Source organism: Oryzias latipes, chromosome 20 (genome assembly GCF_002234675.1).
Source record: "Oryzias latipes chromosome 20, ASM223467v1".
Taxonomy (NCBI): domain Eukaryota; kingdom Metazoa; phylum Chordata; class Actinopteri; order Beloniformes; family Adrianichthyidae; genus Oryzias; species Oryzias latipes.
The window spans coordinates 17,205,091-17,228,553 of record NC_019878.2 but is presented as its reverse complement, the minus strand read 5'-3'; the positions used below and the strand labels follow the sequence as shown (position 1 = coordinate 17,228,553).

General features: G+C 39.1%; 1 long non-coding RNA gene across 2 annotated transcripts in view; it reads right to left on the bottom strand.

Annotated features, from left to right (window-relative positions):
- LOC105356685 overlaps positions 1-22,045 on the bottom strand; it is a 28,750-nt gene extending 6,705 nt beyond the window's left edge. The window contains exons 1-3 of one of the 2 annotated variants that reach the window (XR_002872384.1): positions 21,915-22,045; positions 12,186-12,311; positions 2,887-2,964 (exon numbers count right to left, since the gene is read on the bottom strand). This is a non-coding gene — a long non-coding RNA (uncharacterized LOC105356685). Of the gene's footprint in view, positions 1-2,886; positions 2,965-11,477; positions 12,049-12,185; positions 12,312-21,914 lie in introns of those variants that run through there. The other variant, XR_002872383.1, reaches the window with a different exon arrangement.
- Between the last annotated feature and the right edge of the window lie 1,418 nt (positions 22,046-23,463).

Genomic DNA, 23,463 nt, shown 5'->3' with positions numbered 1-23,463 from the left:
GTTCAGTCTATTAATTACTATAATCACCCATTATCATGTTGGCCTTCATTTTGAACATGCTTCATGGATGTAACGAGCCTGTAGTGACACCGTTTCTAGAGGTTGCTCACAGCCCGAGTGCTAATTTTGTCGTAATTAAAAGGATAAAGCTGTGACATTTACTTTCATCTCTATAACTTTTTTTATAGCACTCGATTAGAATTTTTTTTAAAGCTGCTTATACAATGTTTTGTATCCCAAATTCACAGGGAAAAATCTGCATTTTGACTACATGAATTTGTGAGCTTGCTTTTTTTGCAGACCTCCAATGAAAATGGTGTATTCTGTGTTTTTTAAACATTCTTGTAGCATTTTTACCTGTGATGTAGGACATACATAAAGAACATTTTGTCTAAAATTGCATTTCTGAGTATTTCTCTCAATGTGAATCAGGAGCAGATGGAAAAATGCCATTGGAACAATCTCTTTTAAATGTAGTAGCTAGAATCAGCTGGCCACAAGCTCCCAACTCCACTTCATTCTGATGCATCTGCTTTTAGACAAATTGATCCATGTACGTCTTTGTTTCCTCGTCCGAGCTGGCATCTGACTCAGACCTGTACAGCTGAAAAGCTCCTTTTCACACCATTTTTGTTGCACCAGTAATGTTAGGTTGGGGTTGTGATGGGCTGCAAACAAGCAGCCCCTCACCTGTGTAAACAGATGGATGATGGGGTATGGGGCAGGCTTACAGTCCCACCAACAACTTAGAGGTGAATTTATAACGAACTACTGCTGTTCTGCAGAAACTATGGCCTGGAAAACAACAAAAAAATAGTCATAATTAAAAGACCATTAGGAACGCATTTACAATGGCTCAAAAGATGATCGGAGTGGGACTTTAAGAACCCCCATTTAAAGAGTTCATCTGTTTATAGAATTTACATTTTACCCATTTTGGTCAACAAATGTAAAAAAAAAAAAAAAGATACATTTCTCCAATTTTTCCTCATCTATATCTACATTATGATGCTGACCATGTCCTCAGCTCTGGCTTTTTGTGATGAAATAAGACCAGGCCTGAAGAGATGGAGGTGGAGCGAGGTAAACAAGACGGCCCTGCTCCCCAGCTGTGAAGGTGACACGGGGAAGCTACACGCAGAACAAGCCCTTTTGATTAATCACAGGATATTTACTAGCTCAGATCTAATCACAGACCGCAGGATCACAGGCTACATCATACACGGCCCAGGAATTTACACAGCAGAGTTAACCTGTCACCTGCCACTGTCCTTTCCTTACATCCATAAACACAGTGTGTGGGTCCACCTGCAAGTATGCACTAAAAGCAAGCGGCATGCTCCAAAAAGTGATTGTTTTATATCCGAAGGCAAGAATATAACCTGCAGTAAGATACTCAACACATGTCGCTTGATATAAAACCTTATGGCAAAGGGGAGAAAGAGCTATTTATCTCAAGGTGGCCCGTTAATGGGACGCAGGAACATGAGGAGCTTCCCCGCATTGTAAGCTGCAGCGTCAGGCTCAGTGGGCCGTCATGGCAGCCTGCAGCAGCTTGATTGTCATTTCCTGAGGAGAACATGTAACCCAAAGACTAATCCAAAGATTACAAGTGAAAAAGGATTATGCAATTGTGAGCTCTGATGGTTTATGACTTCTGTAATCAATTTGACATTCAGAAGATTGCACATTCAATGGAGACATGTTTTTAGGATAATATCCTTCTTTCTAAGATTAACACTACAGTTGTTTTATGTCCCAGTAAGCTTTAGGATTACTCGATTACAGCACTAATCTCAAATATGAAGGACAAAATTTTTTTTAAATCAACTAAGTAGTTAAGGGGTGATGATGTAAAGCAGCTTTTCCTTCCTTATTTGTGACAGTGAAACACAATTTTTCAATGTCCCTTCATTAAAATCCATGCAGATGGAATTGGCAAATACCAACATAAACATACTTCATTTTATAAAAAAGGATTTCCTTGCAGGTGCTTTAAACAATTTATGGACTTAGAGGGGAAGACTTAAAAAAACAAAACAGAATTTGTAGAAACAAAATCCACTTTTTTGGATCGAGAATTTTGTCCGCATCATGATAATCGTAGTTCAACTATTTTTAGATTTTAAATTTGTAAAAAGAACTGTTGTCAAACAATATGAAATGCATGAAGACATAACCTTTAGTGTGTCCTGGGTCCTGTCCTGTGTCATTAGCACTTCCACAGAAAGAGGCAACCATGGAGGAGCCGCAGCCATGCCGTGTTTATGAGGAAGCCTATTGAGGCTTGTACCACTGTGTCGCCTGGAAAATGTCACTCAATGGGGGGTTGCAGAGTTTGAAAAGGTTCTAAGAAAACACTAACATTTCTAAAAATTAATAAATAAAATGAATATAGAATTTAGATTGTTTTAAAAAGGGGAATAAATGCAAACCAAGAGAGAATCTACATAGCATATCTTCTTTGGATGTGATGAGTCTCTGTTTCATCAGATAGAGCTTCACACACTTGCACTGAATTACAAGTTATCTGGAGAGCCTGAGCTACAGATTGTTCTTGAGCCCCCTCCTGCCACATGAGCCCCGGACAAATGGTCTATTAGAGGAGAGTGTTTTTGTCAGACTCCCTGTCTCCCCCATATTTCCTCACAGTGACGAGTCACATTAGAGGCTGGAGGGAGAGTAATTTCTGTGTCACATCCCTTTAGCCCACCCTCAAAGACAATCACCAACATGAAAGCATTCTCACTAAAAATTAATCACATTTGCCTTTTTAATGCTCATCTCGCTGCCAGGAATTTACAATCATCTTCCAGCTATGCGTTTACAGCAGCTCAGTATCTCTTGTGGTGACAAAGTGATTTCAGGGAGTGTATCGATACTCACATCTGCCCTCCAGCCTTCTCTCTTCAGTGTTGACTCTGCCGCACTTTGAGCGAGGCCCAACTGGCAGGCCGCCATCCACTTCAACACACAGAGATAGTCAATTAGTTCATTAAACCAGTTAAAGACATTTGTAGAGAGAAAATCAACAGAAGCTGCACACAAATAAAATTGTGCCCGTAAAATGTCGCTTTTGGCCGCATTGACTTTACTTTGGATGATGATCCTGATGGAGAATCTTAAAATCTTAAAACCTTGAAAAAGAAAATCATTGTTGAGCGTTACTGTGTAATAAAAACGCTTAAATATGTAATAATTATTACCCTTCGTGATTATTTAAGTCAAGTTGTATCAAGCAAGAACAATAAAATAAACAATAATGAATTAAATAATAGTAAAATGTGGTCCAGCAGATGAGGAGAAAGTTTAAAAGTAGAATAATACTTTTCAATAGAGTAAAAGGAGACATAAAATCCTCCAAGAAATCCATGCATTGTTTGTAAACAAACAGGTCAGTGTTCAGATGGATTTGCCTAATTCCATCACAGATACCAACAATGCCTTAACTCAAAGTTTAAATTTGTAATTTATCTAGTCTGATCCTTCCAACAAAAATGGTTATAAATACATGTTAAAGACGTTTATATTAATGGATTTAACCGTGCAGAATACCCTTTTTCCCTAAAAAAAAAAAAAGGGGGTAAAATAAATGTTAAAAGAAAAAACATGCTAAATCGATGTACCCGTTAAGGAATAAAATCAGTTGTTAAATGTTATAACGTTTGTTACATATAATAAAGTGTTTAATATATGTTTTTTTAAAGCTATGCTTGCACTTTTTTGAGGAAACCTTTGTTGTTTAAAGTACAAATATTCACAGTTTTGTTTACAAAACTTCCATCTTTTCTCAGTTGGAAGTGCTAGTCATGCAAAAACGTTTTTTCAGACCAAATTAAATTGTGGTTTTTGAAACCAAACCAAAAAATATAAATGTATAATATGTATTCAAATCATTCTAAAAGAGAGTAATGCTCTGCCACAAAGTTTTAAATATTGCTTTAGGGACCTAACGTTAAGATGTAAAAAAAAAATACAAATTTCAGAAATTACTTTTTATGCAATAGTGTGAAGTTTTCAATATCCATGTAAATAAGTCTTCATTACTTAACTTATCCGATTTTAAAATAACCCTGAACTGTGTCCCAGCTCTGTAGACACAGGCCTCCTCTGCCATCAAATATTCAGACAGACTTGTGATTCCTTGTGAGCGAGAAGCCCTGTAAAAATGACTGGAAAACAAAACACTTGTGGTAAAACAATGTTTTGAGGACATTCTGTCAGATTTCCCTCTTTTCTACAGATTTCATCCCTGAGCTGTTGTGGCGTAAATGCTTTAAAACACTTTGACATAACATGTCCTGTCCAGAGACCAACAGCTTCTGAATTATGAATCTGCAGTATGTTCCCAACAGCTGTCATCCTGTAATATGCTTCATCAAGGCTTTGAATCCCATCTTCAAAGTTCATTTGAAGATATCTGCACAATTTCTTTAATTTACACCGTCATTGCCGTCCCAATTAATAAGAAATTACGGACGTCCAAGGTAACAGCAGGCTTTTGTGAGTGGACAAGACATGAAAACAAAGTCTGGGCCATCCTCCATGCCTGCTGCTCCTGCTTTTTTATATTTAATTCAGAGGCTGTGTATTTCTTTATGTTTGCAACATCTGCTTGCTCCCTGTGCCAGCTCCCTCCGTCAGCCCCCCTCTGTTCAAGAATTCTTGTCCGGACCCCTAAGAGCCCCTGACATCACGGCACCGGCTGCTGCTCAAACTCCACTGGACCGAACACAAAGGGACAGGTGCCCACATGTTCCCTATTTACTGAACTCACAAAGCAAGTTCATCTTCTGCAAGAAGCTTAGAGCCCTGGTGCTGGAGGGAGACAGGTGCACTCATAATTCCCCTTATCAAGAAGAAAACCAGGGTAGTTCTGTTGTTTAAACTCTTTATTAAAAACATTTTCTATTTTCAAGCAGAATATCAGCAAAAAAAGTTTGTAATTACCGGTAGCAATTTTTTTCATCCATTCATTCATCTTCTAAACTTGATTTGTCCCTTTCATGGGGCTGCCGGAGCCTATCCTGGCCACTCGTGAGCAAAGGCAGGCGACAACCTGGACAGTTCGCTAGTCTGTCGCAGGGCCACAATCACACACCCATGCACACTCACATTCACACCTAGGGACAAATTAAAGCAACCGATTAACCTATGAAGCATGTATTTGGACGGTGGGAAGAAGCCAGAGTTCCGAGAAAACCCACGCATGAACGGGGAGAACATGCAAACTCCATACAGAAAGGTCCCCCATTGGTGTTCCGTTTCAGGTCCCCCAGCCGGGATTTGAATCAGGGGACTTTCTTGCTGTGAGCGCCAACCACTGCTCCACCGTGCAGCCAATTTTTTTAAGGTCTATTTTCCAGGTTTAGTTAGCAACCTCTAAAGGTGTCACTTCTTTTGGTTTCCCTGTTTATTTAAGTTTATAAAATTTGTGGCAAGAAAAAAATTTTGAAACAATAGGAAACATTTCTTTTTACATTTACATTATTTTCTTAAAAATAAAATTGTGTATTTTACCACAAACCAAGTGGACCACAGAATCATTTTCTGATATTTTTCTGTTACATTGATGTCACCATGGGTTCTTATGGGTTAAACAGATTTTTTTTAAACTCTTTGACATTCTGTTTGAAGAGTGTCTGTGGACATACTTTAGACTAATGTAATAGCAAAGTTTTTTTTTAAATCAATTGTTTTTTTTGTTTTTGTTTTTTTCAAATAAAATAGCGAACGAGTTCGCCTTTCAGGCAGCCAAAACTCTGCAGTCTTTCCCCCCCCTAGGGCGGTAGTTAATTAACTCACCTGTTCAGCGTTCTATTTAAGTCCAGGTGTGCAGCCGTTCATTCTCTTTCTTACCGCAGCGCTGCATTCGTCGCACCACCCTCCTCCCCGGCTTCCACCTGTGGGCTCCGTCGGGGTTTCTTACCCTAAAGTTTATGGAAATTATCTCATGGAATTGTACGGAGCCTTATGCCAATCAAAGTTTCTTAATGCCAACTAAGATGTAAATTAAGTATGTAAAAATAAATGTATTCTACTGCAAGAGTTTTGTCTGACTGAAACTCTGATATAAGCAATCCAATAGAATTGCCTCCAAGATATGTCAAAGGCCAACCCCCTCCCCAATTATCCTAATGAATATATTAGAAAGGGGGACAAACTGTAACCAGTTTGGGAACACCACCCCAACCATTTGCCCTCCTCAAGAATAAAGCTCCAGGCCTACAGCAGTCGCAGAGGTACCTCAAGGAACAACCCCCCCCTGGCTCAGCCACCCCACGCAGAGAGGGGAGCCAAATGGGTGTTACCCCCAGGAGTAAGGTTTGCTGCCTCCCCACACCTCCAAGCATCATGCCTTTAGGGGGAACTCTGGCAAGGGCTGAACTGGTCTGAAATGCTGAAAGGACAAAATCCCCCAGAAAGGTCCACACTTCATTCTGGTGGTAGACCCCCACAACTCCATGAAATCTACAACCCCCACCCATGAGGGGAGTTTTTCCACTTACTTGGCAAAGTTGTACAGAAATTTGTATTTATTTTTATTTAACCCTTCTAAAAATGTATTTTGTTTTTGGTGTTTCCACGGTAATATGTAATGTTACAACTCTTTCAATTTTGTAAAATGTAATTTCTCACTTCTTTGCAGTTATTGACTGAATGGAACTTGTTTAATTGCATTCAGTGGACATTACCCACACTTTTAGTGTTGGTTAATGAGCTGGGAATTCTTAAATGAATTTGATTTAGATGCATTGAATTTATATTAAAATAACTTAAGTGGAATCCAGTTCTGTTCTCTGACTCTCTTCCCACCTTCTTGAGCTCTCTCCTCACCCCTTGCGTCGCTTTTTCTATTCAAAGATGCAGTTCTGGGGCCTGTTTCAGAAAGGAGGTTAAGTGTAAACTCTGAGTGCGTCAACCCTGAAATCAGGGAAACCCTGGGTTTTCCGTTTCAGAATGGGAGGTTTGTTAAACCAGAGAAAGCAGAGTAAGTCAAACCCGTTTCTGAAAGAGAGGTAACTTCTACTCGGAGTCAGTATCCATGGTTACTTATGCTGTGAACCTAATCTGGTCGGGAGCAGGTTTTATTCTCCAAACTCAAAGTTTCTGCCGGTCCCCTCCCCTTTTTAAAGACGAAGCGGTACGTTTCGCTTTAACCTTCATTGCCCACATGTCCGTCACACAGAGACGGTCTAAGTGACAAGAATGGCTTGTCCTTTTTTGGAGGACCCAACAGACGAGGAGGCTGCATTAATTCGTAGAAAATTATATTTACCTCGTACGAGGATTTTGAGAAGACTCGATTTTTTTTTTTCACTTTTAGCTGCTGCCATGTTCTTTTAATTCCTGCAGGATTGCATCTACGTGAAAATGAAATCAGGGACACTGAATTAGATTAATGTAACAATTACTTTTTGGAAACACAATTTTCTAGCACTGATTACTTTCTTAATCCCGTATAAACCTATACCACTTGATTAATACAAGGGTAGTGTTGCAGTGTGTGTGCTGAGCGGGGTGCGATCCACGAGAGACAAGGGGAGGGGCGAGTGCAGGTGCAGATGGGGGGGGGGGGGGTGAGCACGGAGCAGAGGTGTGTGCGGGGATATATATTGTGTGTTCGGAGGACGGAGCACTTAGTTAAATAAAGAGAAGGTGTCATTCCCAGAATAACTGTTTTGGAGTCATTCTTAATCCGCTCTGGAGGTTGAGGGTTTCGAACGGGAAGTGAACCCCGAAGGAGAATTCCCTTCAGCCCTGAAGGAAATCTCCCCTGCGTTCTGACCACGGTCGGAAAGACGAGAGAAAAGAAAGGAGAAGTCTTCGCGCAGCGAAAGGTTCAACAGTAGACAAAAGTTCACTTTTAAAAACACAATTGCATGTATTAATATTAAACTGACCAAGAGGGGAAGGTAAACAAAAAAGTCCTCTAAACATTACCGACGTTAAATGCATTTTCCCACAGATTGGTTCTGTACACTATGCAGCATTTCATGCATTTACACCAGGAATAACACTTCAAAAGTACACCGAAATATCGCCATTTTTATTTCACTCCTTACGCTATTTAAAAAGTTATTACAGCCAATATTTTATAACAATGATTTAAATGCAAACTTAGGCATTAACTTGAGCAGCTATGTTTTCCACGCTAACTGTCTGTTTTGCAGATGCAGCGGTGTTGCTTTTCTTCCGTAATATGTGCTCATATTCACTGTAACTCTGCAGCAGCACGTCAAGTTCAGCTGGCGAAAAATATGCAGACCTCTTTTTTTCACGGTTGCCATGGTGACTCGTGATATCTGCGCTCCATTGATAATGGCTTCTTATAGACGCGGTGCGCACGCTCACCTCCGAATCAGTCCACTCAGAGTTGATTGATCTAACTCGGATCAGCTTCTCTGAAACAGAAAACTCAGAGTTGTTAATCTCCCGATTGACCAACTCTGAGTTCAAGTTCAACCTCAGAGTTGGTTGAACCTCCTTTGTGAAACAGGCCCCTGGTGTCTTGCTCCACCTGCTTCTGTTTATCTTTTCTATTTATTCGGCTCTCCTGCTTCTTCTCGTCACCAGATTGTAGACACTTGCAGAGCCAGTCTGTGTTTGGGTTCCTTATAGATGAAGATCTGACAAATGCGTTCCTAATTCCCATCCCAAATGGCAGTAAATAATACTAATGTTAGGACAGACAGGCAGCAAAGAGCCAGAGGAGAAAAGGAAATATTTAATCACAAACATCAAAAGCACACAGTAAGAACACCCCCCACCCCCAAGAAAAAAAAGGAAAGAATAAGAGAGAAATGTGACACAATAAGATCCACAACAGAGCAAAGAATTAAAACATTTTTAAAAGGGTAAAATGCACAGTGTTAGAAACTGTGGTTTAAGGACTCCAATATAGGAGATGGAAACTTGATTTAACTAACTAAATCATGACTGAGCAAAATTCTGAAGCTTGACAAAATTAAGAAAAGAGAACTGGAAGATCAGACAATGACAAACTGCAAAGCTTTAATGCAATTGGGCAACTACAAAGCAGTTTAATTATTTAGTCATTCACTGTTGTGAAGATTAGAGGATCAGAAATTCTGAAAAGACAACAATAAATGGGCAAAAAAAAAAATGACTTTTTGGAAGAAACTCAAAGAACAAATAAAAAAAGAACAAATCCTCCAAAAGTCAACACATAAAACAATTAAGATGTGGAAAAAAGTTATGAAGAAGTGAATTAATTACAGACTTACAGCAGACTTTTCCCCTCATGTAGAACTTCAAGTTTTTAAGTAATAAGTAAAAAAAGTAGTCAACCAAACTCTGGTTCTCTTTACTAATCAAAGATTAGTAAAGTTATTTTTCAAGAGCCTCTCTCAGTTCTGATACACCATGTTAAAAGAGCTGGTTTTTATGCTCTATAGGAAGAATTAAAAACCCACTCAGATCAAAATTGTGGTTTTGACAATTTCTTGTGGCATTTTCTCAGGAGAACATAAATAGAAAATTAAACTAAACATTACATTTCATAGTATTTCGTTATTTAAATTGTTGCAAAAGCTTTTAGGTGTGATGTGGAAGCAACTAAAAAAAAAAATAAATAAATACACAAGCTCCCTGCTCTGCTACATTCTCATGCATCCGCTTGTAAACGACTAGATTCACGTGTGTCTGTTTCCTCGTCTGAGCTGACATCCGGATCAAAACTCTACAGCTGGATAGCTCCAGTATTGCTCGTCATTTTTGTTGCACCGACAGTGCTAGTTTGGGGGTGCTATAAACAGGTGTGAGAGTGTGTAAACAGATGGGTGATGGCAAGTGGGGTTGGGTTATCTTTGCACCAACATTCCCACCCTCAACTCCGAGGCAAATAAGCTCTACCACTAGATGGAACCAAGATGAATGAGGATTTAATTACTTGTTTCTCAAAATTTATTTAATTTTCTAAAAGTAGATTTGTTAAAAAAATTATGTTAAAAGGGGAATCTTTTTTATACTCCAGATGTAACCTTACTAAAACAGAGAAGCCAGATGTTTGGCTGACCTCACATCACTAGGACCAGCTGATGTGGCAGTGATTGAGATGGATACTGGCAGAGGAAAGTGATCTGGTGGCGTCAAAGGTTCCAATTTTTCCCACTTTTTTCTGGTTTTGCCCCCCCCCTAGTCTGGGCAATCCTGGAAGGCAGAAAAATATGAAGGATGGAGGAGGAGAAATATGTAAACACATAATAATAATAATAATAATGGATTGGATTTATCTGCGCTTTTCAAGACACCCAAAGCGCTTACATTGTGTCCATTATTCATTCACTCCTCATTCATACTTGGTGACGGTAAGCTATGGTTGTAGCCACAGCTGCCCTGGGGCAGACTGACAGAGGCGTGGCTGCCATTTCGCGCCTACGGCCCCTCTGACCATCACCGGGATCATTCATGCACATTCACACACCAGTGGAGCCACACTGGAGGCAAGGAGGGTGAAGTGTCTTGCCCAAGGACACAACGACATTTTGGCTGGTGGGAGCGGGGATCGAACCGCCAACCCTTCGATCATTGGACGACCCGCTCAACCACCTGAGCCACTGTCGCCCATAAAACAGAGACAGGGGGAAGACTGGTCAGTTGTGCCGACAGTTGTCACAGATGTTGAGTTCAGCACAAAAGTCTGCCAGAAGCCATCACGTCAAAGCTAAGTTAGCTGAATGAACAAGAACAACTCCAGGCCCTGCCACTTTATATCTTGTTCAAAGTTCAACAGCTGTTTCTTGAACGAATGCAGATGCAAAATAATGATAATAATGTCTACTTACAGCTCCTGCTTAGAAGTAAACAATCTTTCCTGACCACACCCTGTGCACATGGGGTCTCATTAGCTTTCTGCTACCACAGCTCTTTTCCTAGGTTTGATTCTGGGGGCAGTAGAGGTTTGTAACGCGGATCGTCCGGGGCTGAGACCAAACCAACAGGGCTGCTGTGTTTTGAACAAGCTAATTATGAGTCTTTTGTAAATGAAACTGTTTGATAGGCAAATACTTTGACTTTTAAATCACAACTTTGCCAAACAGCAAGTTTACACGGTTGTCACCGACATGCAGAGCATCATTGTGAAACGTATCTGCAGAATTGTGGTTCCTTCAACATCATTTCTCCTCAAATCAACGCTTCAGCTTGTCGAATATGGCATGAGAAATTCTTAACATTTTGACTGGGTGCATCTTGGCTCCAAGCATCTTCACTCAGCTCAGAGAATGTCTTTGTGCCAAGGCCACAGCCTGTGGCACTTTTCCTAGTGACAGATGAGCATGTCAACATGCTTGTGTGTGCGTGTAGAAACAATACACTTTTTTTTAAGCTGTGAACTGTTCTATTTGGGGCCAGGCTATCCAGCAAACCTGATCACATATTAAACGTGTTTAACCAAGTTTAAAAAAAAGAAATGTTTACAACAATGACTAAACAAGGATACAAACACATCTGGATTAAAGACATTCATTTAACTGATATTTTAATTGACACATATCACTCAAGCAGACAAAGTTAAATTATTCCTTAAACAGAGCTGCAATGCAACCTTTTGAGCACTACAAAACAGATTAATAAAAAAATTGTGAAATTAACAATAATGATGATGATAACGACTTTACTCATGAGCTAAAAAAGTACCAAGAACAAATAGGAAGCTGCAACGTGTGGATCTAAATCTATCCATCCTGTCTTTAGGCCAGTTGGCAAAGGGCAGCTCAGCTGTAGCAGACAGATTGTGTGAACAGCAGACTATGAACATCTCTCCACAGGCCATACCAAGGTGTCTAATCCAAGAAACACTGTGAACACACACCCTGTGGGCTCCCACAGTGCACCATGCAGACCTGATCCCAGGATGGTACTACAGCAAATCTTCCATCTGAAGTGGCTGGCTTGTCCATTAGTCGCAATATCTTTAATGCTTGAACAGCATCAGAAGATGAATACAGGTCTGGTGACATATTTATTCTGCATGGGATGGACTTTCTTTGTTTTAGATTGTTTCATCAAATGAAAGATAAAACTCTAGAATATCAAAACAGCTGAATCTATGAATGTTTGTTCAAGTATGAATGAATAAGTTATTTCGGAATAAATTTTGCCATGGTGTCTGAAAAGCTGAAAATATATCAATAAGTCATTTACACTTTCTAGAGTCTCACCTGAAGAAAATTCTCCATCATGCTGAAGAGTGTGTGCTCTCTCCAGCACCTGTCACAGCGGCTGAGTGTCACCCACATCACAGGGCAGTGCGAAATGACAGCTCCCAATGTCTGCAAAGATGAAGCCTCAGGAGAAATGAAAAAAAAAAAAAAAAGGAGGACAGATCTAAATTTCATACTCCCAAATATATCAAAGTGACTCCTGTCAGCATTGCATCAAAGCAGAAAATCAGGAACTGTTCTTTTTTACAGCTGAGCAGGACTCTAGAGGAGGTTTCTGTGGAGACTGACGAGTAAAGTAAGGGTTGTGTGGTTGAAGTGATTAACCATGGATATTTGGATTTAGGAAAACATCCGATACATTTAGATCAAGTTTTTATTTTTATTTTGAAAGTAACAAAAGAGTTAAATCTGTTGATAATATTTTATCCTGCACCTGTTGAGGAAATGCTTATTAAATTAAGTCAGAGTTAGGAAAAAAAATACATTCATGATTGCATTAAAAAAACAAAGAAAATAGCTTTAATGTGCACTTGTTTTATAAAAAATGTCTTGTTTAAGCAATGAAAAATTCAAAGGACATTTTGCGTAAAAGAAAAACAACACAAACAAAGCAGTTTCAGAGGCTTACACTAAACAACATTGACAGTTACCATGGGGCAAGCCTTTTTACCTAAGCAGCCTGAATAACATGCAAGTGTCTTTGCTATTATGACCCTACAGTGCTACAAGATACACAAACACAGCTAGTGCAGATATGACAAATACTAAAGACTTAAGGCTAAGAAGAAGAAAAAAAAAAAAACTAAAATGTGTTTTTGTCCCAGAGCAAAGCCCTGCACAGTACTGTGGGCCACTTCTGATTTCCGCACTAGCTGGTGTAACGCAACCAGCCATGCATTAGCATTGGCCCTCCAGTTAGAGCAGGCTCTTAGGATCCTGTCACCCAAACTTATCATACACTCTTGTTCACATGCGCACAAGCCGACACACAAGCAAACATGGAATTACAGCATGTTTGCTTCACCCAGGCTGTATTTTCTACATGAAAGCGAGACTGCTTTTATTTTGTTAAACAGAACTTTAACTGAAATGTCTACAATATCTGCACATTTCAAGTATGCTGGGCATCCCTCTGCACAATAACATTTCCCCCAGTCTCCTAGATATAGGAGTGTCCAAGCCAGCGAGCGGAGTTTAACAACTGTGTAGAAGGAACAATTAAGGAGGACACACACACAAAGCAGTGACCTTGACTGACAAGTGCTCTTCATTCTGGCCATAAACAGCGGTGGGGCCTGATAAGTGTTCATCGGTGCAGGGAATAATGGCCTATTCGTCAGCAGCGGTTTGACCGTGTGAGGTAGTATAAATGGAACATACATAATGTACAGCAATAACACCAGCATGCTCACAGCCTAATGTATTATCATTATTCTTGGGGACCAGATTTCCACCCCACCCCCCACCCCCCATCTCCTCCAACCCTATACGGCGTGCCTCAACAAGCTGGGTAAGTGCCTTCAGGCCACTATAATTTCATTCTAATCTTCGTTCCATATTATAATTTTCATGGTCAGAAATACACCAAGAAGCAACGACACATCTCTATCGAGGGCTAAACAGAATACAGGCCATAACTGGAGGTTTTATGGGAGTGTATAACAGCCCGTTCACAGAGCACACCAGTCAGTTTATGATAAGAAGGTAGAATGCTATAACTTAACGTGGGATGGCCAATCTCAAACAACATCATTATGTTCCCAACTAACCTCTGATAATGACGCCAAACCTCTTTAAAGAGGAAGTCAGAAACTTCAATACTTATCATGGAAGCAAACCATCAAATATTTATGGAAGATATAATTAGGTTGGTGACAAAAAAAAATAAAAAAGATAGTCAGTGTACACCTGTTTAACATAAAAGTGTTCACTTAAAAGAAAGAAAACCATAAACACCGAGATGCTGTAGGAGTCACTGCCTGTAGTTTAGGTCATTTGAAATGGTTTCATTTCAACAAAAAACACACTTATTGGAGACATTGTGTCAATAAAACTTTATTTGCCGATTCCTTCACAGTTTGTCTGATATTTGCTTGTCACAAGCTATGGTTTTTTCAATATTGTGTCCAGCAAAAACCTACGAGGCTAAAATATGTCAAAGCAGTAAAAAAACAAAGTCGATTGTCTTGCAAAAGTAATTATTCAATGGCACCAATATTTGAAACAAAGGAATCAAGTACGACTGGACTTTTTCTTTTTTTTTTCTTTTTTTAATTTTAGGCAGGGCTGAAATAATCGGTTTTAACATGTTCTTGTGGTATTTGTCTGATAACAGGACATATATAAAATAAGTTAAATTCAAATCAGATTTTTAAGTATTTCTTTATTTAAATCATTGTGAACCAGGAAAAAAAAATACTATTTGATAAAAAACTATGCTGGACGGAACAGGGGTATAAGCTCTCAGCAATAGTGATAGCAAGGGGGCGACATCCGTGCGAATCAGTCAAAGCAAAAGTCACTGTGGGGACCCCTGAAGGGATATGCTGAAAGATGAACAACAATTTCGGCTAAAATTGGCGTATTAATAACTAGAATACCACTGATAATGTTTGACAGTAAATCATAAGATGATCTGAGTGGGACTTTAAACGTGAAACTTCTAATCAGACACATCAAAATGTTTAAAACTCAAATGTCATGCCGGCATTCTACCCTCCTCATCAGTACATTCTGTGGGGGCAATCAGGTAATGCACATTACTAGTGACTCTCCCACGTCAAGAGCATGCAGACCTGCGTTGGTGGGAGTTCATCATGACTCCTTCCCTGTCAAAGTGCCCCGTTTCATGTGGGGTTCCTGCTAACTGAACTGCACCCTCGTCTCCGACCAAACTGTGCGAGTTCTCCCTCACCTGACCCGCCCTTCAAGTCCTCATTCTGAATCCTGAATTGTAGAGAGCAGACCTGTGCTAATTCAAGCTCCAGCGTTAAATCTCACGTTCGAGTAACCAAAGAGTCCTCCTAGCGTTTGCGCTCAGAGGTTTTTACTTCTGTGAAATCAGACAGAATTCCACACAGTGACCGCTCCGCAATGTGTTCAGTCCTTTCCTGCTGATCTGCACCCATGAGTTGCCACAACAAAGTAAGACCAATATATACACTTACCGGTAATCAAAGTCTTGTCCACAAGTCCTAATTGTTCTCCTCCATAGTTACCTCTACATGCCTCCTACTGTCTGAAAGAGGTTAAGACCTGCCACCTCCGATTCCTCGTCCTACCACGAGCTCAATAAATCTCCAACTTCCTCAGAGCCTGTGTTCATTGGGGCCCAACTACAAAGACTTACAAACATAATTCAAAACATACTATACAAAAAAGTCTATTTGTGGTGTACATAAAAACATTGTGATGAAATTCAACTAGACTTTGTTCAGTTTTGAAACAAGCTTTTAGTGGTTATTTGAGGAACTGCAACATTTGATGTTTTTGGGTGTCCTATAACACCAGAGCTTTAGCTCCATGGTTCTTTGAATTATGTTCATTACTCTGTTCATGAAATCAATATAATTTCAACAGATTGTGAAGCAGAGGAAAACGGCTTCAGAGCCGATTTGGCAAAATGGTTGAAGAGTTACGGCAGTTCGAAGAGCGCGTCTCATTCAGTGTGGCTGACGACAACTCTGGTATTAAAGGGTTATAGTCAAGAATGGAATGGGGGGGGGGGGGTTAATGAAGGGCCATCATTTTATTTAAATAATATAACTAATTGTTCCAGTTCTCCTGAATGAATGAAGGCAGAAACTTAAATTCTTACAGAAACAGCTTGGCTCTTTGCAACAAAAGTTTAAGCTGTAAGCAACTATTTGTTAAAAAAAAAAAAAAACGTCATCTGATGGTAGACAATTACTTACAAATGCTATCACCTCCCAAAAATACATGAACAGATGATTTCTCTTTCTTTCTGTCCCTGCAGTAGTTGTGCTGAGTTTTCATGCACCAGCATTAATTAACAGGCCTTTCTAAAGCCTCCCACACACATATTGCATCAAAGTCACAGCCAGTCTTCTTATCCAAAACTCTCCACTTCAACAAAACCAGAACATGCAGTGTTACTATGCAACATAAAATTCCCCTATGTCTGTACATCAGGAGAAAGTTTTCTAAAAGATTTTTACTATGCAAAATTGGTGCTTTTTGCCATTGTGTGTGAGGTTATTTTAAAAAAGCTGCATGATTTGAAGCGCCCTCTGCATTCCTGTCTTATGAGGTTTTCCTACAGAGAAGGCGAAAATGAAAGATGTCTCCAAAGCATGAAGACAGTAATCTCTCCTGTGGAGGTCAAATCTAACATGGCAGGTTAGTTTCTGTGGAGATTGACAGCCTGGAGAAATACTGCTGCCAGGCACCCACAATGCACAGTGACAGTGAACACCTCCCAGGAAAAAAGGCTGGTTACCAAGCCTCATAGAGCCACAGTCAGAGGGCGCCTGTTGTCAAAGCGGCTGCCAGCTCTGCTCCGACAGACTCTGTCAACCCATCTCTATCATATCAAAACCGTCTCAATCATCCACACACTAGTGTGTCCAAGAAGTGCACACATCTAAAGTGTACACATCTATACCAGAAATGTTTACAGCCATCACTTCCCATACAAATTCAATGTAATCTTATCCATTAGACTCTGTTTCCCTAAAACAAACTTGAGTTAAAACAAAATGTCTTTCGTTAAATATGATAAAATAAGGTATTAATCATGGTACATTCAAATATTCTTTCATAATTAAAAAATGCAAAACTTTGCCACATTTCTGCCCCTTATTTTTACAAAACTTTTTTTCACATCAACTCTAAAACATACGTTTTTTTAAATAAATTATTTTGTTTTTTAAAATGCATTTCAAAATAATGCGGAAAATTCTCTGGTTAAAAATAATATTAATGCCACCAGTTAGATTTTCTTAATACATTTTTAACGAAACATTGTAATGTTTGATATTAGTGACTATTATTAGTGAATATTGCGATCAGAAAATGACTTGTGAAACAAAAACAAAATCTAAACAAAGAACAACTAATTGCAGCATTTCCATTTCACTGCATGAATTTTATATACATAAACTTTAAATTATACTCCAATGACGCTCGTTTACATAGGAGGCGGTCATCTGACATGTAGGAGGTCATTCCGATTGGTCAAACGCGTAAAAGGCTTTATTTAATTCATTAAATACTTCAAGCTTCCATAATATTAATTTAGCATGTTTGTAAACATTTATGGTAACCATTTATTGCAATTTACCCCTTCTTTAGCAATACATTATGTATTGCATTGGCTGATATCACGATGATGATACTTTCTTTGATTTATTGTACACAGGTCTCAAAAAAATATCACTAAAAACTTCATACACCACATTTACAGCTCAATTGTATTATTGATCACTGAAAGTCAAAAAAGAAAAATGAATAGAACCCAAAATTACATTACAAGCTTTTCTAGATTGACTTGGACCATAGATCTAATGTTTGCTGTGGTGTTGTGTACACAGATGCAATACAGCAGACTACTAATTGCATAAAATATGTTATCTTACAGGCTTGTGCTGTCTGCGTTTTATAAACAAAGGCTGACAGATCATGCCCTCAACCAGTGACCCTGCTGTGAGCATATGCACTAATGCAAGGTCACACTGAAGAGTGGCCACATGAGGAGAAAACAACCCTCCCAATTTGCCTTGTGAGCTCATCAGACGCAAACCCGTGATGCAGACATTATGGCCTACAAAACAATGTCACTGCAAAAGGACTCTTTCATCTGCAGCTCTAATAAAAAAGGCTCATGTACTGAACTGAGGATTCCCTTTATGTCTGCGAGATGAAAAAGAAATTCATGAGCAGATTTTAGTGCCAAAAATCTGTTGCACCCTCTGCGGCCCTCTCCGCTCTCAGCGCAGAGCAAAAAGCCTGACAGCTCGTGATGACAGGTGGCCATCTTTAAATCGGAGATCTACGTATAATCCCAGCTCCATAACACCACGTAGACTCATATTCATAACAATCTGTAGAGTGACACAATTTACATAATTTTGCTTCTGGACACCATGGAAATAAACGAAATGATGGATAGATTTGGGGATCAAAGTATTTCATATAGAGTAGCTCATGTAAACAAAAACACAAAAGTAGAGATAATATGAAAATGTAAAATATATTCAGTTTTTTTGATAGATTATCTCTACGTTTCATCATAATATTGTGTGATGGACTCATTTAGTGACATTACCTAATGGTTTACACAAATATGTGTTTGGTTCTTTGAATCTCAATATGCCAATTAAAAAAGGTCATCCCATTGCATCTCTTCAAATTCAATAAAGACTTATAGATATTTTCTGATAATTAAGTCTATATTTTAGAGTCTTAAGCATGACAACAATGAAATTAGGGATAGCCAGCACTGACAAAAATACTGAATTAATTCACAACTCAACATTAATTTTTCTCTTCTGATATTCTCACAAAACTGACAATTTGATCACAAAAACAGTTCAAAGCACAGTAGATATAATCAGTAAAAACCAGTGATCTAAACTGAACAAAGTTGAGTCCAAATGATCAAATAATAAATTAATTTAAAGTAAGTTTTTTTTGTAAAAAAGTAGTAAATTGGAAAGAAGGAAAAAAAAAATCAATTAATGAGTTTGATCAATCTTTTTCAATTTCCCATGTAAATATTGATTTGATAACTTTTTAATCAGTCTTCACCTTGTACATATTGAGATAAAACTTGTTTTAGTTGCAGTTTTATTTTTAGTTGGTCTCCTGGCAGCTTTTCATTTCTCAAATGCTCAAACCAGTTGAGTCCACTTAAATGTTCACCGATATATTAATTTAGTCATCTAAAAGTACATTTTTTTAAATATGTCAATTAACTTTCATGTTTTCCACTTTCAGAAACAACTTTTTGCCTCTTTAACTTTAAATCGACATGGAAGAACTGTCAACATTTTTTTAATAAAAGCACAAACATCTCCCCTGCAAGAAATTAATTGTCTAGATTTAGAACTTCAACACCACAGAGGGTTTGGCTGATTAGTGCAAAATGAAAAGGACAGACAGACCTATGGACCGATGACGTCTCCTTTGGTTGCCCTTTGTCATGCATCCTCACCTCCAGAGCTGTCACTGGCTTGTCAGAACCAATCATAGGATGCCATGCTGTCTGCCAGCCATGCACCAGTTTGGACAGGATGACATCAGATTTCTGGTGCTACATGTCAAGGACCATATGAAAACAGATGTCCTCATTATTGGCTCATCACAACCTCACTCCAAACTGCTTTTGCTCATTATACTTTTATGGAAACATCCAATAGGTTTATATACATTTTACAGATTATTTTTGTTTTCAGTTTTGCTGAAATAAAGTGTTAAAAGGGATTTGGGAAAGCAAAGGTGGGACTCAACGTGCCCAAATTTATGTTTAAATAGGGACTGCATAATCGCAAAAAATACAATAACCTCAATAGATACAAAATCCAGTTACGGACAACTCATTGTGTGATAAAACGGTGACATGTCCAAGCCCAGTGTTATGAATATATGAGGCCCTCTGAGATCCGGCATGACAAAAGTAAGTTTATTGAATGGGACAGATCGCTGCTTGTCTGACTGACTTAATCTGTTTGATTGAGCAACGGGACGCCTTCGGCTTCACAAGTCCTTCAAAGGCCGCAGAATCTGCAAGTGTGAAAAAAGAGGGTGGGGAAAAATGATGAGAAAAAAAATCCCCTCGCATCTCTTTCGTCTGCAGTAGACACAGAGCGGAGCAGCTTTTGGAGGGTTTATTTATCATCTTAAAACGGCTTACTTACTGCCCTGCTACCCTTGCTCTTTCAGGTCATCAGCTTTTCACAAAAACTGAGAGCCAGGAAAATCTGTCAACTGTCAGCATCATTGATTAGAAGGCAGAACGATGATGAGGATTCACTGAAACCAACTGTTAGGGAGTAATAAATGGCAGAGTTTTTGGTTTAGACCCAAAAGCACGCCGCATTACAGATCCTTACATTCATTTGCTCAAGCTTCACCGTCTCCTTATGGAGGTTTAACTTTCAGCTCCACCCCTTTCTTTCCACAAGGCTGTCCAAACACAAAGCAGACCTCAGCTATCATTGTTCTTGATCTGAATTTTATTTAGAGCTCCATATGCTTCTCCAGGCTCTTCTCAAAGGCTGGTGCCCATGCTCGGCCTTGCTTGGTCCGTTAAACATTAAAAGAGGAGACATTCTGTCATCACAGGGCCTATTGTCAGCCTTCAAAGTTAGCAGACAAAAGTGTGAGATCATGAATGAGTGTCTGGCAGTCTATTGGGATGGGAATAAAAATCTGCACCTGATGCATTTTTAAGGAGCTATTCATTTAGACAAAGCGGTTCCTTTTTGTGATGTTCACTCTTTTTCCCTCTTCTTTTGTTTACCCTGCTTTTGTACCTAAAACACTCAACTAGATCTTCTGACCCAGACTGAAATTTCACCACATGAGACTACAGATGAGCCCCAAACTGCCCATACCTCACAGTGGGGACGAGACAGAACAGGCTTCCTCTGAACGTGCATCCCCCCCCACAGATTTTCCCTTTAAAATCCCTAAAGCTGAGTCTCTCAATTTCCAGTCCCCCACCCCACCTCAGTGACAATTTGTCCACATCAGAGAGCCGTCATGCCTAACGAGATCTGACTCGTGACTCACAGATGGGGAGGGGCTGGGCACAGGCAGCGCTTGTGCTGGGTGCCCGCCTGCCCTGGGGGTGCAGAAAAGCGCCGTGCTCCAACTGCTGTGTGAGAGAACAGTTGCTGCCTGCTAAACTCTGCACAACCAGCATTAGCTTTACCAGTCCAGCATCTAAATTACTGATCCAATATGTCGGATTTCATTGCAGCAATAAAAGAAGAGCAAAACTTTTAGTCCTGAGGTGATCTTGTAGGCTAATCCCACAGAGCATTCAGCTCCAATGTTGTTTTAAATGCGCAGATACTTCAAGTGAGCCGTAAAATGACATTTTCAATAGCTCAATTTAAAAATTGTTCTCCGTTTCTTTCCCATAGAAATCAAATCCAAATTGTCCGCTAATCATGATCATCTTTCTGAATGCTCCACCCCCCCAAATACCTATGTGCAGAAAACGAAACAACGTTTTCCCCCCTTTAACCTATTTAGGTTGCTGGTTTAGTTTTGTCACCCTTCCCTTGGTTGGTTTGATGTCAGGTTACATAAGAGACACACTCACACTGCCCAACATTAACGCTGCCACACAGACTGACCCGAAACCCCTTAAAAATCACAGCCTCTCTGTTCCGGTCAAGTGCATCAGCCTGACCAATATATGCAATTAGGTCATGTTGGCCACTGAGGGAATAACAGTCATTGTCAATTTTAAGAAAGAAGAAAGAAAATGTAATCAGGGCAGAGAGGTGCAAGTTTCTGAGGGAATAACCTAAATGAAAACAACAGATAAAGAAGAGGAGCAAACAAAGTAAAGAACATAAATAAACATATCCTCTGAGACTAATTTAGCTTCATGTACAAGCATGTATTACCTTTTATTCCCATATAATTATCTTAGTTTGGTCAATGCAACAAGACATTTACAAAAGTTCCAATTAAGGACAACGTCATCAACGGCTTTCAATAAAATACTGTGATGTCAAGCATGTCACCTACCTGTGACAGAAAGGGGTTTGGGGTTGAAATGCCAGCTTCATGAAAACTTTTGAAATATTGGAAAAACAGCAAAACTAAAATTGCGGATCAGAAATCTGCCTTCTCCCCTCCTGCCATGAACACACCTGGTGATGTTTGTAAAACCACAGCTGCTTCCTGTTTGCTAATGACTCTCATTTTTTAAGAACATTGTTTCAGTTGTAGCTTTTTTCTCTGTTACCTACACTCAGTTTTGTGTTTTGACAATAGTGATTTCATTGACATATTCATTTAGGAATAGCTTCCACTGCAAACTATTTAGCACCTTGAGCTGCAATGCATGAAAAGCACTTTCTAATAAAGTTTTTTTTTTTAAACCTGGTTTTAAGTTGCTTTAGCTTTTCTTTGCTCTACATTTTCCCAAGCTTTTCTCAAAATCAGCAGCATAGAGAATTTGTTCATAACAAGGAAATTATTAAAATGAGTCAAAATCAATTTGCTCCACACTCTTGGCGGTAGGAAAACTTAATTTAAGACTTTAAAAAGCTCAAACCACACTTATTTTGGTTCAGTTTTAAGTTAAACTGGTATTCTGTCATTATTTTGGAAACAAAAGTTTAGATTTTTGAGAATAAGTGCTAGTTTTAGATTTTATGAGGATTTATTAAGACATTGTACTATGCCTATGATGGTATTCTCATGTTGTTCACCTTTTATGCTAAAACGAGTCATTTCCACTTTAAAAGGACAGGTTTTTTTACACCAATTTTAGTCACTGCAATCAAAATGAACAACAACTACATAAATACCCCAAAAAGTAAACTGTTAAAACAAGCAAAAGAATTCTTATTGGCAAGTATAACATTCAATTTGAAGTAATTCTAACAGCTTTTTGAATGCTTGTGTGAAACTCCTTGTTTCTAGATTTTGATATATTTAAGTTCTTGGTAAAACTTGCTGCACGGACAGACCATTTTACATCTTTTCTAGTGATTTTCTTTTTAAGATTAGTGTCTATGATAGTCTTTAATAGAAGAAAAATACAAAAAGAATGTGTAACACGAGAAAAGATCACTATAATTTCATTTAAAATGATAATACAACATAAATGCTCACCTTGAGTGGTACTCTTTGTCATTTTAGTAAAATTATAGCTAATTGTTAGAGGGTTCAATTCACAATTATTGATTTTTTAATGAAAAAGGAAAATTAGAAAGGAAAAAAAATGAAAACACCCCACAATTTTTTACATTTTCCAACTTCTCTTTTTTTTTTTTGGTTACTCTTTTTGCTCGAGTGTTTTATTTTCATGCCTCCACTCTTTGCTGCAGCCTTCTCAGCCCTGCTGGCTGCTCTCACCTTTCTCTCCTGGCCCTCTGGCCCTCATCCTTGGCTCAGGCTCCTGACAACCTCACCCACAGAGCTCCAGATTGGCTGGCACACAATGCCCCAGATTCTCAAACACCAGCATAATGCACTCACTGACCATACACCTTCTCTCAGTTTTAGTCTCTCTCCACACACCCCCACCATCCATCCTTTCACCACCCCCCCATCTTTCATTTTCCTC